General features: G+C 43.2%; 1 long non-coding RNA gene across 1 annotated transcript; it reads left to right on the forward strand.

Moving 5' to 3' along the window:
- Positions 1-254: 254 nt before the first annotated feature.
- Positions 255-2,301, forward strand: LOC131383343 (uncharacterized). Its single transcript, XR_009213339.1, has 3 exons — positions 255-353; positions 681-877; positions 2,202-2,301. It is a non-coding gene; the product is annotated as an uncharacterized LOC131383343 (long non-coding RNA).
- Positions 2,302-18,117: the final 15,816 nt, after the last annotated feature.

The following is an 18,117-nucleotide window of genomic DNA, read 5'->3' on the forward strand; positions in this document are numbered from 1 at the left end:
AAATTTGCTTTTTAAAAATTAAACTTTACTTTGAAGTATATGTAGATTGACACACAGAAGTAACACAGAGATCCTGTGTCCTCTTCACCCAGCCTCCCCCAATGTCAACTCACAAAGCTACAGAGCAACATCACAATCAGGACACAAACATTAGTGCAGTTGAAGCACAGGACATTTCCATCACCACAAGAACTCCAGCGTTTGCCTGCTTCTATCACACTCCAGTGCCTTCAAGCAGGTTTTTCCCCCATATTTTACCTAAAGTTTATAGCTGTTACCTGTGCAAAGGTTGGTTCAGTGGGGACTATTCTGCCATTACCAAAAGTTGGGGCCTGTTCTCTACTTTTTAATTGGTAAGCATGCTTTGTAGTTATGGAAATCATCTCTTTGTCAAGTGAACTGAAAACTCCCAGCCCCCAGTTTTTCTTTCATTTACCATGTTTTTTTTTTCCCACAAAGAGTTTAAAAGTGTAAACATATTTTGTTAGCTTTGTTTTTTGTAGTGCCTTCTGAATTTTTTATCCAGAGAGGTGTTAAGATTTTCCTGACTGGTCTTCTTCATTCTAAGATTATAAAAATATGCACCTTTGCTTTCTATTACTTTCTGTCTTTCTTTTCCTTTTCTTTGTCCTGCCCTCCTTTTCTCTTTCTTTCCCTCTTTCTTTTTTTTTTTTTCACAGCCATGAGTATCTATCAAGTGCCTATGATGTGAGAAAGAGAGATGGTCCCTGCTCCCACAGAGCTTATATCTTCATGACTCCGGGATCTGGCTAGATTCAGAAATAATTGCAGCCAGCACTTGTCTGTGTACCCATCAGCAGCACAGTATAAAGCACATTTTTCACATTATTGCTCACTGTTACAGTGAAATTGTTAAGTGAGTAAAAATTATTCTTAAAATCTGTAGTCATAGAGATGACGTGGCATATAATGTCCAGCAAATGCACATTTATGGCTTGATTCCTCACATATCTGAGGGGTCTCCCTGGGATAATAGTTGCTATTTAGAATTGCCATCTTTCCTACTTTTAGGTGGAGTGGTTTTTCAGTTGAGTGTTCATAAGATAAGCATTACTGAAAGGAAAGATAGCAGAAAGAATTTTTCTTAGTTTGCCTCTTCATAGATGCCAGTGCTCCTGGATCACAGCAGAGCCTCCTGCTCACACACTACTTCTGAGAGCCAGTGGTGACCACAGAGGGAGTGCCCTCTTTCTTCTTTCACATTTAAATCTTTTTTAAAAAAAACTTTTATTAAATTTAATTTTAATGTGTGTGTGTGTGTGTGTGTGTGACCAGGTCTTGCTGTGTCACTCAAGCTGGAGGACAGTGGCACAATCATAGCTCACCCCAGGCTCAAACTCCTGGGCTCAAGTAATCTTCTCACTTCAGCCTCCTGAGTAGCTTGGACTACAGGCATGCACCACCATGCCCAGTGAAATTTTAAATTTTTTTCTCTATAGCCCCAATTTTTTTATTTCTTTTTTTTGTAAAGACTGGGTCTCACCATGTTGCCCAAGCTGGTCTCAAACTCCCGGCCTCAAGCAATCCTCCTGCCTCAGTCTCCCAAAGTTCTGGGATTACAGGTGTGGGCCATTGTGCCCAGCCTACATTTAAATCTTTAATCCTCTGAAGTGTATTTTAATACATGAGATAAAGAGTAGAGAGGAAGAATTTTGTTTTAGCAAAATGGATAACTAATTGTCCTAATATCATTTATTGAAAAATTTATCATTTAAATATTTTATTTTGAATCCTCTGTATTAACCCTTAAGTTGCCATACCCTCTTCACAGAAAGGGTATCTGAGAATAAGTTAAACATGCTCTTTGAGGTCACATCCCTGGAAACTTGAAACACCAGAATTCAAACTAAGTCTATAGACTCCACAGCTCACTTTTTGCCCCTTCCCATTATAAAACACCTTGTCTAGTGCCATAGCTCAAAAGAGGCCATGGGAACCCACTAATCTGCAGCCTCCTGAGAGACTGTGGTTTGGAAAAGTTAAGGGCCCACCTGAGATTACCCAACAGCACAAGATATCATTAGTCTTTTTGTCTCGTGCTGCCTTCCAAGAGAACATGTTTTTAGAGAATGTCTTTGTGGTGCTAAAATAACTTAACTCCCTTAGATGATCCAAAACATCTCAGCCTACAGCAAACTTGGCTTCATTTTGCACTAATAAGGTTCTATTGTTAATTTCAGAATCATATATTGCTTCACCAATTGGCTTTAGATGGGAAAGGGTTATAAGAAATCAGAAGGTTTATGCTGCGAAGAGGGAGAGTGAGAGTTGGCATGCGGCTGGTACGTTCCTTCCTTTTATGCTACCCTTTTGGGGTGAGGAAAGCATGCTTTGCAGAGAGGTGAGAAGGAGGAAAAGCAGTTGACTTGGCAGATGGACCAGGAGTGCTGCTTCCAGCCGGGGCCCACGGGGTAGGAGTCCTCACATTCCACAGAGGAAGGTCAGCAGGAAATACTGACATCATGTCCATGTCTATGAACGGCTGGAATGCTCTGTGGTTCCTGACCCATGTGAAAAATATGTAAGGTTGAAATGGGGAGATGCCCACTGCCATGAGCCGTGTCTCCCAACATCCAGGTTTCCACCATCAGCTTCCCTTCAGAGCCCTGAGAGAGCAGCCCTGCAGACACTGTTTGTGAACACTGACTGTGGCAAGAGGTGGCGACAGACCCTTGAGCTTAGTGGTCTATAGCTAGTAGGATTGATGATGGGGTAATGTGGGATTGACAGGGGGAGTAACATGGTATTAATAGTGGATTCTCTGTGGGGTGGCTGGGGGCATATCATGGGCCTGGGGGTTGTCGCAGCTCTGCTCTTGTCTTACTGTCTGCATGGTAGAGCTTGGCTAAAGCCAAAGGACACCCTAGGCCTACCCCCATTGCCCTAGAGGAGAAGGCAGGGCAGGTTCTTTAGTCACAGCTGCTTCACCTGTTCTCTGTTCACTCTTCTCTCAGGCTGTGGACAGTGCTGGGCCCACAGAAAAAGGTCTCTGACCTTGTAGACCAAGGCTTTGCAACCTATCTGTGGGGAATAATATGTTTTAGTAATTTCCAGTGTGGACAGAGATTTTAACACCCCCTTCCACTACTTGTGATGTGGTTTGGACACCACGTCTCTTCACCCACCACTCACCAGGATGGGACCAGACAGCCTCAGCCCTCCATCTGAGATAATACCCCAAGCAGGGAACCTCTTGGGAAAAGGCAGAGTTGCTATACCAAATAAATCACATGACCATTTAGTAATAAACCAACAAAAATAACACAAGTGGATTTTTGTGGTGTTTCCAAAGGTGAGCCTCTCTGTCCAGTGAAGCTGAGGAATCTGGACTGAAAGGACCCAGGCTGCAGTCCGACCTCCAGCACCTAAGGCAGCCAGTGTTCCCAGTGCTGCAGCCACAGCTGAGTGGGAAACAGTTTACCAGACTTTAATGATGTTCACAAAACAACCACAGCCCTGGGCATGTTGTGTGCTCTTTGTAAATTAACTCACATAATCCTCACGACAACCTTCTGAGATGGGCACTGTTGCCTTCATCTCACCACGTTGGATGGCACAGTCACCAAGTTCCTGACCTCCTCTTCTCTACTGGTTTATTCTCAGGCCGGAAAAGAGGCATAAACTTGGAAAACCCAAGATCCCGGCCCGGTGTGCGGCCCCAGCAGCCAGACCAGCCTTGGGCAACAGTGTGCGATGTTCAGCTGTCTGCGTCTCCAGTGCTCCTATTCCATTGCATCTGAGTGAGGGATTTGGGAGGTAAAACAGGCAAATAATGAAATATACAAATCTTCATTGTGCAATTTTGATCAGTTGCTTCTCCTATGCAACCCTCACCCCAGTAGAGACACAGCCTCTCGTCGGAACGCTCCTGCACACCTTTCTCAGCAACCCCCACCACCTGCCCCCAACTCCCCACCAGAGCAACCAACGTCCTGATGTCTCCCATCAGAGGTAAGTGTGGTCTGTTTTTGAAAGTTATAGACATGAAACCATGCAGAATATACTTTTTGTGTCTGAGATTCACTCACGTCCTTGTGCAGAACCTTGAAGTCCTCGTGAAGAAACGTGGCCCCGTTAAGTGTCCTGCACCTTTTCTCCCCTCGTGGATTGTTAGAACCCAGGTGCTGTGCTATGCCTGCTAGGGCCAGTGTTTGACAAATTCCCCGCTTCACTAAAGAGGAGGGGTTGTGTCTGGAAGTGACAGGCCCAGTGACAGGCCCACTGTCTGTCCTGGAGGGCCAGACCCATCATGCCAGTGAGTGCGGGCGTTGCCCACCGTTGTGTGTGCGGCCCTAGACACACTTGCAGAACTGACCCCAATAGGGAGTTTAGAGAGATGATTGCACAGGCGAGTGGATGAATGAGTGACATTTCAGAAGCTGAGGTTTGTAGCTGCTGCCTGCAATCTGTTCTGAAGCCCAACAGCAGCTAAGGGGTGGGGAGGGGGTCAGGCTCACCTGAGACAGGAAGGTGGGTTCCCCCAGGCAGAGTCTGGGCAGAGGGAGTCATTGTTGGGACAGCTCTAAAAATAAGTGACAGAAAGTTCAGAGTTCTCTCACACAGTCTAGAAACACAGATTGCACAGATTTACTGCACAGATTTTTCTTTAAAGTGAAGCAGGAATTTCAATGCTCTGAACTGACACCAGCAAACCATGGCAGTTCTGGCTCATCCAAGGGTTGGGGTTCTTATTTCTAACTCGAGAGGCCTGGACTAAGATGCATCATCACTAACCAGGCTCCAACAAGGCAGAAATGCCGCTTTATCAAAACCACCGCAGGCTGGAGGGCGATGAGAGCTGCCTTGCCAAGGCTGAGACCACCAGCAGAGGCACACTCAGCTTCTAGGTGGGGCCCGCCAGCTGGGGGCTGGCCCTGAAGATCACAGACTCCCAGACTGAGGGGGCGGGAAGGTCGTCTCATCCAGCAGGGGCCCCTGTCTAGCCTTTCCTCCTGCTCCGTAGAACCTGTGGGGTCATTTCAGGAAACAAAATATACGAAGCTATCCGGCCTCAAAGCCATAAGTAACTAAGTAGCTGAAAAATTAGACCCAAGCTTCCAGAACAACGGTGCAGAACATCCTCCCACTCCCTTGGGTTGGGAGCTCCTAAAGGCATTTCTTATTCCTCTCTGTTCTTCTGTCACGACCAAGGCTGAGCATGTGTTAGAGCTTCTCCTGCATCACGACCAGGATGCTCCAGGACACCTTGTCCACGTCTGTGTCCACCAGTCCTGCTCAGAATCTCCCCAGGGGCTTTTCCACGATGCCCATCGAGGCGTCACCCTCACTCTAGGCCAGGAGGAGACGCCATGCCCTGAGGATTCAGCCTCTTCTTCTTCATCCCTCCCAGCGCCCAGTGTGTTGGGTGCACACAGTAGGTGCCCCATAAATATCATAAGACCACAATGTGTTGGGTGCACACAGTAGGTGCCCCATAAATATCATAAGACCACAATGTGTTGGGTGCGCACAGGTACCCGTAAGTGTCAGAAGACCACAGTGCTCCTAGTGTCCTCCTCCTAACCACCGCACTACTCACTATGCAGCATGGTTTGCACAGCTCTTCAAGGGAGAAAAACTTCTCAGAACTCTCCAGCAAAATACAAATGTTTTGGTATTGAATATATTGTATTTAACTCAAAACATTGGATGCTGTCAGGCTGGCCGGGTGATATTTATGAAGAGTCTTAAAGGCATTTGTTTTCCCAACATTCTACTTCTGGGAATTTATCCAAGGGAAATAATTCAAAATGCAGAAAAACTATGGCCAAAAATATTCATTGTAGTATAGCATTATTAGTACTAGTGAAAAATGTACACCAAGCAAATGTCTAACAGGGAGGTTATTAAGTGGCTGTGGTAAAGTCTCTGAATGTATGGTCATGGATAAAGAGAGAATAACATTTATCAAGAATTAATAACATTCCATCCATGAGTTATGATAATCTGTGATAATTCCATTCTAAAAGATATCAAATTATATATATGACATACGAGCCCAACCATTTTTTTCTTTGAACTACAATATAAGAGTTCTTAAGGGAAATATGGCAAAATGTTCAAGGACGGTTTGTGGTTTCTCTGGGTGATGGGACTCTAGGTGATTTCTGTTACATTTTTTTTCCTATCATGAGCGTACTACAATGGAAACTTCCAACGGGATGCCGGCCCCACCCTGTGTGCCGGTTTCTACGGCTCCATCATGTCCTCTGCACCCTCTCCTCTCCCCTGAACACGGTTCCTAGAGCCCTTGAGTCCACACCCCTGGGGCTCTGCACACTGCGCGTCCGGTTGTGTCTCCAGCGCCATGTGGATGATTTCCCCGCGTGTTTCCCCCTCTACACAGTTGAGGAACAGAGAAGATATCCACTTGCCAACGGACACAGCACTAGTGAAGCCAATTATTGCTACATCCACTGATAAAGTTCAGGGGGAATTAAATTGTTTGGTCCACGGATGCAAATCGCCTCCAGGCACCTTTACTGTCTCAGTGCTCTGCTCAAGAGGCTGCTGTTGATGGCCAGGGATTTTGCCATAGCAAAGTTCTCACAGATTCCCAAACAATAGCACTCAGCTGTCTGGCAGGAGGACGGACATTCGCAGCTTTGGACTCACTTTCTTCCAAATATGAACACTTTCAAAGACAGGGATCTGCCAATGACTTTACCAGGAGGGCTTTGCAGGAGCTGTCACCGCTGTGGCATTCAAGAAAGCAAGAGTCCTCCAGGAAGCTGGCCAAGAGGCGCCTTCTCTTAGGCCAAACATGGGCAACATGAGAATAAGAATACACAAAATCAGGAGAACTAACAGGAGGCTGTGAGGAACTCCCCCCAAATAATGAGGGAGCTGGAGAATAAGACCAGCCTGGTCCAACTAATGGCTGCTCTGTTGGAGGCACGGGAGTGCAGAGGCAGCCCGGCCTGCAGAAGACCCCTCGCTGCGCTGGGTGGCAACTCCAGTGAAAAGCTGCTAATCAAACACATCTGAATTCACACTATTTTAAAAATAAGTCTGTAAAGGCAAAACAGGTTAATAGTATTTTGACACTAAGCTTGTAGTGTCAATTGGATGCTGTCAGGCTGGCCGGGTGATATTTATGAATACAGATACTTTAAAAGGTCAATCCCAGTTGCCACGGTGACTGCAGCTCAGGCACCGCAGAAGTGTGTGAAGATGACAGCGAGGGAGCCACAGCCTGGAAGGGTGGGTCCCAAAGTCTCACTGGCTGATAGGGTTTGCCTGTGTCCCCACCCAAATCTCACCTTGAATTGTAGGTTCCATAATCCCCACGTGTTGTGGGAGGGACCTGGTGGGAGGTAATTGAATTATAGGGGCGGGTTTCTCCTGTGCTATTCTCGTGATAGTGAGTAAGTCTCACAAAATCTGATGGTTTTATACAGGGCAGTTCCCCTGCATACACTTTGTCACCTGCCCCCCTGTAAGATGTGTCTTTGTTCCTCCTCTGCCTTCCACCATGATTGTGAGGCCTCCCCCAGCCATGTGGAACTGTGAGTCCATTAAACCTCTTTTTCTTTATAAATTACCCAGTCTCGTTTAGGTCTTTCTTAGCAGTGTGAGAATGGACTAATACACTGGCAAATACCAGGGACAACTGTATGGTTGTAACAAGAAGGATGGGCAATCCCTGCCTACCGAGCACACGGTGTGCCGGATGCTGCAGCACACGCGAGCGGAGAGGCCACACTCAGTCTCTCAGCAACCCCATGAGGCAGGTGTCACTGCCTCAAGCTACAAATAAAGAAACCGGGCCTTGAGAAGAATCAGTGACCTCTAGGAGATCACGCAGTTAATAAGCAATCAGGGCCGTGTTTGCAACCCAGATAGAACTTTCAAGCCCTTATCAGCAAAATGGAAATAAATAACTCAAAGGTTAATTCCAGAAAGTTTCCTTACTCAAAGCGCATCTTGGCATTGATTTCACATGCAGCAAGCCTCATCCCAAGCAATGCTAAAAGGTTTCATCACCCCAGCCCCATCCCCAGGCACCTGCTTGTCAGGTTTTAAGGTGATAAAGAAAGAGGAAGGATCATAAAAACACCCACGAAGAAATACAAGGGGGCTATCTAACTATTTTGGAATTAATCCCCTAGACTTTTGGAATGAGGATACTTTGAGGAAGAGGTTATGGCAAGTTTGAGTCTGTCATCAATCTGCATCCGAGCCCCAGCAGGCCCTTCAGGTAACAAATCAAAGGCCTGTGTCCTGGTTCTTGCCCCTGCAGACCTGGCCAACACTTTCTCTTAAGCAGCACCCGCTGACCAGGTGGCTGGCAGCCTCCTCACCTTCCCTCTTCACTTGCTACACCTGATCCTTCAACAAGGCAGGAGTCCTGCGTCTACAGGCTTCTCCAGGAGCAATCTGTCAGGCTAATTAAACGGCAGCTGCTCCCCAGGACAGTCCTGGAATCCTTGCTGAATCCTAGACGCTCCAGGCAACCACAAGACCCAGAATCTTTCCGTCACAGTTTAAGCCAGACGTAGGGTCCCAGCAGGGGCCACTCAACCTTGCAGGAATGCCCCCACATCCCACCCACGGGATCTTCTGGACCCCACTTCTGTTGTTGAGGTGAGGCTTTATTTTATTTCAAAAGTGTAGTACTTAGGAAAAAGTCAATATAGTTGTATCCAGGAGGTAAAGATTCGTTTAATAAATTATTCAAAACTTCAGTGTATCCTATTGTAATAATACTGAAACCAACTAAGAGAAAGGATAGGAAGTTAAGACCATCTTCTTAAGTAAACCAGAGCCGATGCCTACATAGAATGCGCTGCTAAAAGATATTTAAAAGCAATGAAACACAGATGCGACCTGCTGTGTTTGTAATGTGCAGTCCAAGTGTGATCTCACATGACAGTTTCCCAAATTGCACCCTTCTGTGTGCAGATTTCAAAGTTTTGCCATATCCATGTGCTCTGAATTATTGTCCACCTAGGGCATCTTCAATAGACTCATTAAATACATTTAAATGTAAAATATGTTTACATTTAAATACATCTGTGTGAGATTGCAGGTCCATTGTGCTGCCTGTTTTTTTCTACAGCACATTAAAATAAATTGGTAACTATTTTTAAAAATATCCATCCAGGTACCACCTAGAGCCCTGTAATATCCCCTCTGATCATCATCCACTGGCACTGAGTGTGACACCTTCCCCCTGGGAACATGGCAGGACAACACAGGAAGAGTCAGAGGACAGTGGGAGTCAGAACAGAGTGGGCAGCGCAGTGCCCAGCCCCACCCGGACGGCAGTGTCCTGAAATGTCAGCATGCTGGCATTTTATCCTACTCCTTTTATTAGGGAACCTGAAATTTGAAAACATAGGCAGGCCCCGCTTATCAACACGGGTAATTTCCTATCTCGAGTGCATTCTCACTGAAGCAGGCCTTCCTATGATGTGTCCTAGGGAGACGGGTGCCATAGTTTGGGGGGTTAACACTGAAAAACGTAAGGACGGTGTGAAGATTTGAGTAGTAACCAAGATGGCACTCTTTAAACTTCAAACAATGTTTTTACAATTAATTTTTTTCTAAATATAAAAGTAATCCGTGTAGATTGCAGACCATTTGAAAAATACAGGAAAACACAAAGAAGGAAATAAAATTTATGCAGAGATAACCACTACTATGAAGTGGGCACTCAGTTCCATTAGGAAAAATTCCTAGGGGAGGAATTAGGGAATCAAATACTGAGTTTTCCTGTCAAGTGTGGTGCCAGCTGTTCTGGCTGGCCACATATAGCCCACGTGCCAGGCCAGCCTGCGCCCCTCCATCCTTCCACACACATCCAGAGCTGGGGGCCCAGGTGGCCTCTCCCACAGCTAAGGCTCAGCAGAGCCAAGGGTGGCTGCCAGGCCCGCTGGTGCCCTCTGCATGCATCGCTGCCTCTTGGGAATGGGCCAGGACTGCAGAGTGGGAGAGCGCTTAGGAAGGCTTGGTGGAGACAAACTGGCAAAGTGTTTTTTAATGCTACAAAACCAAATATATGCAAGAAAGCTGTAAAAACTGGAGGAAGATGACATTCAAAGGGATTCTGCCCTCAGATCACCATGACAGCATCTTTAATTCTTGCCTTAATTTAAGGAAATAAAGCTTAAAGTCATGAGTGATGAATTATAAGATTTTTAAAATTTCTTTTCTTTTTGCCAGGAAAAAACAAATTCAAAGAGCAGATCTCACAGAGATGTTCTCACAAGAATCAAATCAATTCAGACTCATATATTTTAAGTTAAAATGAAGCATTTGAGACGTATATGTATCATTGTCAATTCCCTGCTTTACCTGATTTTTTCACTTATTTGACCAAATATTTCAACAAATAAAAGGGTTCCTAAGTGTTCAGCGTGTTTCTGCATCTAGTCACATGCTTTTTCATGTCCCTTAGTGGAGTTTTATATTTCTGTTTGCTTTACAAATGCGTACATGGTGGGTTTTATATTTTTATGCTCTCAGACTTACCAGTCCCCCCATCTCTGGTTTCTGCCTTTGTATCACGCTGACATCTCTCAGCTGACCCAATTTTTTCCTATAGTTCCTTAAAAAATTTGTTGTTTCTTCAATATAAATTTTGTACTCATTTCTTGGCCTAATGAGTCCTGGGTGTTTAAGATGCTGGGTTGTTATTTCGAACAGGCTCCCCCTCACTCTTGCTTGTGAGGTGGTTATTGCTAGCATCTGGGAATGCTGTTGGATTTCTATATTGATTTTATTCACCATCATTGTAATTTCCTCTCTTAATTTTACTAACTTTGAGTCCATCCTTTGGGGTGTTTGGGAAAGTTTTGTGGCTTGAAGTTCTGACTCTGGAATCAGCCAGACCTGCGTTTGCATTCCAGGAGTAGCATCTGTAAGACGTAAGCCTTGGGCAGGTCCCGATTCTCTGCAAAATGTGTGTGGAATGAGACAGAGTGGCTGGAAAATGTATACAGGGCCTGGCACAAGAGATGCTTGGATGTGTCGTCTGCAGGTGGTGATAGTTTCTTTTTCTTTCTTTCAAATACTGCACACTTTGTTTATTTGTTGATTGCTCTTGCTGCACTGATAGAGCTCCTAGAGAACCTATGGATACAGTCTCCTGCTGCAGCCCTGAGCTGGAGAAGGCCCCTGTTTTTGCGCTGAGGGTGCAGGTGTTTCACGTTCAGGGTCAGGAGGCTCCTCTCAATTCGTGCATGGTGCAGGCGTCCCTGTGGTCTTCTTTGATAGATTTGGGGAGCCTGAGTTGCTTCTGTGGCTGAAGAAGTTCTCAAGTCCCAATAGGAGGAAGCCAGGGAGCCTTTCAGTGCTGCGTGGATTGGATATGTCATTTAAACACCTTACAGGAACTGTGCTTGGCAGAAGTCCGGGTGGTTTCTGGGACAGCTGGGCTCAGGGCAGGGTCCTGTCGGGCTACCTGGGTGTCAGCGGCACCTGCCCCTGCAGGTGCTGCTCTCTGAGCCTCCCCACCCCCACTTCTGCTCCCACCGGGAGGATCTGCTGGCCTGGTGGGGCCCAGGAATGCAGAAGACTTTCCTCCTTCTCCCCCACCTTTCTTCTCTCTTAGTTATCTCTAAGTCTAAAGGGTTGTGGAAATGTGTTGGGCAAAAACAGATGGGAAGCCTCCAGGGAGAGGCAGCCTATCTTCAGCAGGGAGATTTATGACTTTTGATGTACAGCCAGGAGGGTGAATAAAAGCTGGCATGTAGAACACATTCGAGTGCGTTTTCCACTGACTTTAAAAAGCAAAAACATGTTAAGGAAGTTTCCTTTTATTTCTGGTTATCAGTAATTATTTTTCGGGTAAGGTTGCTAAATTATATCATTGCCTTTTAAGCAATAATGATGAAAACCAAAGGATTTCCTCTTTTTGACCTACTTCCCTTTCTGATGTAATGAATTAGTGTTTTGAATTGTATAATATATATTAATATGACTATATTTTCTAATATTGAACCAATCTTGCAATCTTAAGATAAACACAGACAGGTCTTATGTATTATTATTTTACTATGTGGCTAGATGTGATTTGCTAAATATTTGATTAGAAATTTCTTTTTAAGTTTTTAAGATCAACTTTATTGAAGTATTATTCATGTATAATAAACCCTTTGGAGTGTCCAATTCAATGACCCACCACAACCAAGATACAGAACGACCCAGCCCTCCCTCCAGACTCTGTGGGTCCTCTGCAGCTAGGGCCCCTTAGCCCTGCACTTGGAGCCGCTGATATGCTGTCACTGTGTGTTTGTTTGAATTTTTTGCGTTACATATGCTGCGTTCTGATTATCCACATTCTGTTGATGAACATTTAGGTGGTTTCCAGTTTTTGGCTTTCCACTTCTCCTGGACCAACACCTACAAGGGGAATGGCTGCATCATATGATAGGTGGAAACTTTCAAACTGTTTCCCAAAATCGTGCCGCGTGCTGGCTTTTCTGGTTGCTCCACATCCTCACTAATACCAGCTATGGTCAGTCTTTTTCATTTCACCCTTTCTAGTGGATTTGTACTGGAGTCTCTTTGTGGTTTTAGTTTGCATTTTCCTGAAATGCTTATTCAACACGTCTGTTGAATAATGATTTACGTCTGTCTGAATCATTTGCCCACTCTTTCGTTGGGTCATTTGCGTCTTCTCATTGATGAATGAGAGTTACTTATCTTGGACACAGGTTTAGATATATGTGTTGCAAATATTTTTTCTATTCTATGATTTGCCTTGTTGTTCCCTTAATGGTATGTTTCCCAAAGCAAAAATATTACATTTACCAAGTTCTTCTTTAATGGTTTATGGTCTTTTGTGTCATAGCTAAGAAATATTTGCCTGCTTCAAGACTTTCTTCTAGAAGTTCTATAGTTTTTGGTTTTACATTTAGGGCTATGATTCATTTTGAGTTAATTTTGGTGTATAATATCAATCAATGTTCGTTTTTTCAGCCAGGCGCAGTGGCTCACACCTGTAATCCCAGCACTTTGGGCAGATCGCTTGAGGTCAGGAATTTGAGAACAGCCTGGCCAATGTGGTGAAACCCCATCTCTACTAAAAATACAAAAATTAGCTGGGTGTGGTGGCAGGTGCCTGTAATCCCAGCTACTTGGGAGGCTGAGGTAGGAGAATCGCTTGAACCTGGGAGATGGAGGTTGCAGTGAGCTGAGAACGCACCACTGCACTCCAGCCTGGCAACGGAGTGAGACTCCGTCTCAAAACAAAAAACAAAGGATTTTTATATTAATAAAGGACATTGGTCTATGGTTTTCTTTTTTATTATTGTCTTTGCCTGATTTTGGTATTAATATTACTTTTGTAAAATGAGTTGGAAAGTGTTCTTTCCTCTTCTATTTTCTAAAGGAGATTGGGTAGAATTATAAATTCTTTAAACATTTGGTAGAATTCTCCAGTAAAACCATCTGGGCTTGGATATTTCACTTTTGGCAATTTTTAAATTACAAATTCAATTTTCTAAATAGTTGTAAAACTATTCAAATGATCTATTTCATATTGGAGGTGTTGTGGTCATCTTTTTTTAATGAATTGGTCAATTTCATCTAAGTAGTCATATTTACATAGAATTGTTTGCAGTATTCCTTTAATATCCTTTGATGTCTGCAGCGTCTTTAGTGATGGCCCCTGTTCATTTCTAATATTGATAATTTATGCCTTCTCTCTTTTTGGTCAGTCTTGCTACAGATTTGTCTATTTTATTGATCTTTTTAAAGAAAAAGTTATTTGTTTCCTTGATTTTTCTCTTTTGTTGTTCTTTTTTCAACTTTGTGGATTTCTGCTCTTATCCTTATTATTTCTTTCCTTCTGCTGTTTTGGGTAAAATATTATTTTGCTTTTCTTTTTCTAGGCTCTGGAGGTGGGAGCTTAGATTATTGATTTGAAACTTTTCTCTTTGCTAATATAGGTGTTTAGTATTATAAATTTCCCTGTCAGTACTGCATTAGGTATATCACTTAAATTTTGATTTATATTTTTATTGTCATTCAGTTTAGTGCATTGATTGATTTCTTTTGTCATCCATGGATTCTTTAGAATAGTACTGCTTAGTTTTCCAGCATCTGGACATCTTCTTGTTATCTTTCTGTTATTGATTTCTAACTTGATTCTATTGTGGTCAGAGAACACATTCTCTGTTTAAAATTCTTTTTAAGTCTGTTGAGATTCATTTTACGTCCCAGGATATAGTCTATCTTAGTATACATTCCATTGGCACTTGGAAACAGCATATATTCTGGTGTTGTTGAGTGGGTGTTCTGTAAATGTTGATTAGATTCTATTTGTTGATGGTGTTATTGGGTTCTATGTTCTTGCTGATTTTCTGTCTAGTTATTTTATCAATTATAGAGAAAAGCATGTTGAAGTCTCCAACTATAATTGTAGATTTGTCTATTTCTCTTTTATGTTCTATTAATTTTTGCCTCACATACTTTGTATATCACTATTAGGAGCATATATGTCTAGAGTTCATTCCTATGTCTTTTTGGTGGATTGACCCTTTTATCATTACACAATGTCCCTCTCTGTCTCTGACAATTTTCTTTGTTCTGTCGTCTATTTTATCTGATGTACTATAATCACTTCTGCTTCTTTTTTGCTTAATGTTTACATGATAAACTTTATTCCATTCTTTAACTTTCAACTCATCTATATTGTTATGTCTGAAGTGAGTTTCTTGTAACTAACACATAGTTAGGTCACAGTTTTTAATCCATTCTACAAATGTTTGTCTTTAATTAATGCAGTTAGACCATTTACATTTAATGTAATTATTGATATTTTAGGGCCTAAGTCTGACATTTTGTTTTTTGTTTTCTATTTGTTCTGTTTTTCAGTGCTCTTTTTTCCTTTCCTGTCTTCCCATGAGTTACTTGAATAATTTTTATAACTCCATTTTGATTTGTCTATAGTGTTTTTAAGTATATCTCTTTATATTACTTTTTAATGATTGCTCTAGATATTACATTTATATAAATAGCTTATCACTGTATACTTGTATTATCATTTTACCACTTTGAGTAAAGTATAGAAACTTCACCTCCCTTTATGTCTTTTTTATCTCTTGTCTATGATATAATTGTCATAAGTATCTCCTCCAGATACATTAATATTTAGAGCTACAGTGGTTTAATTTTTGCTTCATCAAATATAATTTAGAAAATTTGAGAGGAGAAAAAAGGCATACTATATATATCCATACTTTTGCTACCTTGTTCTTCCTTCCTGATATTCCAAGTTTTCCTCTTTGATCATTTTCTTTCTGTGTAGGGAAGCCCCTTTAGCCATTCTTTTTGGATGGATCTGCCAGTAACAAATGTTCTTAGTTTTCTTTCAGTTAAGAATGTCTCAATTTTCCCTTTCAATCCTGAAGATTATTTTTGCTGAATACAGACTTTTGTGTTGGCAGTTTTGTGTGCTGCTTCCTTCTAGCCTCCATGGTTTCTGATGAGAAATCTGTTGCCATTTGAATTGCTTTTCCGTATGGGTAAAATGTCGTTTCTCTCTGTGTCTTTACTTTCCAGAAGTTTGACTATGATGTGTCTTGGTATGAATTTTTGTGAATGTACCCTGTTTGGAGTTTTTTCAGCCTTTCATATTTGTAGGTTTATGTCTTTTGCCAAATTTCTTAAGTTTTCAGTCATTTTATTTCTGGTATTTTTCCAGCTCCATCCCCTTTCTCCTCTCCTGAGATTTTGATGACATGAATTCAGATCTTTTGTTATAGCCCCAGAAGTCCCTGAGGTTTTGTTCATGTTTTTTCCAGTCTATTTTCTCTCTGTTGTTCAGACTGGGTAATTTTTATTGTACTTCTGTTTCGCTGATTCTTTCCACTGTTTCTTCAATTTTGCTGTGGAGCCGACCCATTGAGGTTATTTATAAGTAAGGACTTACTACTGCCACTGTGTTGCTTGTTTTCTGGTTATCTCGTAACTCCTCTCCTCCTCTCTTTCTTTGTTACTGTCATCCTTTGTGGTTAAGTGATTTTCTCTGGTAGTATGTTTTAATTCATTGCTTTTTATTTTTAGTGTATCTATTATAGGATTTTGCGTTATGATTACTGAGGCTTACAAAACACTTTATAGACATTTTGAAGAGATGACAACTATCGTAGATCTGTTTGCTTTTTAAATCATTTTTCTCTCTAATTTACATGGTGTTTATCAATCTCTTTAAGTTTACTACTATTTTCCTCGAGTAAACCTGAACTTTTTATTTCAAATATTATATTTTTTAGTTTTAAAATTCCATTTGGTTCTGTTTAATATTTTATATTTTCCTGCTTAGATTTTTTATATTTTCATTCATCATAAGCATACCTTTACTTCACTGAGCACAGTTATAATAGCTGTTTTAAAGTACTTGTCTGGGAACTCCAACAGTCTTTTCATCTCAATATTGGAAACTAGAAGTTGTCATTTCTTTTGAAGATTGGTAATATTTTTCTTGGTCTTCATATGTCAAATAATTTTGGATTTTATCCCAAATATAAATTTTATGTGTAGTGGCTCTGGATTCTATTTCTTCAGAAAGTGTTGACAATTTTTGCTTTAGCAGGCAATCGCCTTCCTCAAGAGAGGAAGCTTCTAAACCAAGGCGAGTGGTCTGCAGAGCAAAACCAAGGCAGGCAGACCTCCTCCATCCAAGAGGACTCTTGGCTTCACTCAGGAGAGATTCACACACACGCTGACAGTGGAAGAAGCGTTGATCAGGAGATAATTCACACATGAGCTGACAGTGGAGGACGCATTGATCAGGAGATAATTCACACGTGAGCCGACAGTGGAGGAAACGCTGATCAGGAGAGATTCACACAGAATCTGACAGTAGAAGAAGCATTGATTAGGGCAACAGGGCACAGCCAAAGGCTGCTGCACGGACAGAGCAGGGCCGTCCACAGGCAAAGGGGCCCCCTCAGATTGCTGGCTGGCTGTTTATACTCCACCTAATTACACGTAAATGAGGGGTGCGTTATTCACGAACCTTCTGGAAAGTGGTGTGGAGGTCATGTGGTCCTGGTAACACAGGCTGCTCCCTTCAGTGACCGGCATCATTTGGCGCAGCCCCCAGAGTCTCACGACAACTACCTTGTTCTGCTCCAGAGCCCTGTGCGGTCCCCTCTTCTGTGGATGGAAACTGAGGCACAGCAATGACAGCATCAGCGGAGCCACCCAGCTCCTGGCCTAGCTGTGCTCTGCAGGAGCCTCCACTTGGGGGCGGAAGACAAACAGCCCCGCACTTGGAAGCACAGCTCGGGAGCAGCAGCTGAGTTGCGCTGTGAGGAGATGCCAGGCGGCTGTTTATCCATTGGCCACTTGCAAGTGATGGGGCCGGGTTTACCCTCCTTTCCTGCCCATGATTTGGCAAATCAAAGGTTTAAAGATATCAGCTCTTGGAACCACAAAGTAAACACAGCATATCTTCCTAATTCCTTTCACCACGCGATGCACAGTTTTATGTGCTAATTGTGTTTATTGGAAGAACTCATGGCTGCTTCAAACAAATCCTTATCGTGGAAAAAACGTCTCCCCTGCCGTCAGCTGCTGGTGCTGGTGGGATAGGAGTGCAGCACGGAGCACAGAGGCCAGAGTCGGGTCAAACTGGGAGGCAAGAGTGCAGGTGCACTGCTCCTGAGCTCAGCAGGCCCCACGGCATCTGCTGTGTGTAGAGGGGCTGACCGTAGATCACTGCTTATTGTGGTTCTGTTTAAGAGTCCTCCCTGGCAGGATCCCTGCTCCTTAAAAGCACAGTGCAGAGCATCTTAGCTCTGACGGACCAAGCATGCCCCAGCTGTGCCTCAGGTAGGAGGGGGAGCTCTGGGCCTAGACTCCTTCTCCTGGTCCGGGATGCCTGAGCGCTTGTGACTCAGGATGACTGACAAAGTCCCTGGCCGGGTTTGTTCTTCCCAGGCTGTCCCAGTGGCTTCTGAATTTTTGGCCCATGTCTTGGGTGTAGAAACTACAAGAGAACTTTAGTAGAGCAGTGTGTTCTTGGCAAGCAAGTTAGATCATCCCACTGAGCTTCTGTGACTTTCCTCTTTGCAGTTATGGTTCCAAACCAGAGTTTCCCTAGGAAATAAACACTGAGGGGCTGAAAGGACCCAGGGC

The sequence above is a fragment of the Hylobates moloch genome, unplaced genomic scaffold, assembly GCF_009828535.3.
Source record: "Hylobates moloch isolate HMO894 unplaced genomic scaffold, HMol_V3 SCAFFOLD_4, whole genome shotgun sequence".
Lineage (NCBI taxonomy): Eukaryota > Metazoa > Chordata > Mammalia > Primates > Hylobatidae > Hylobates > Hylobates moloch.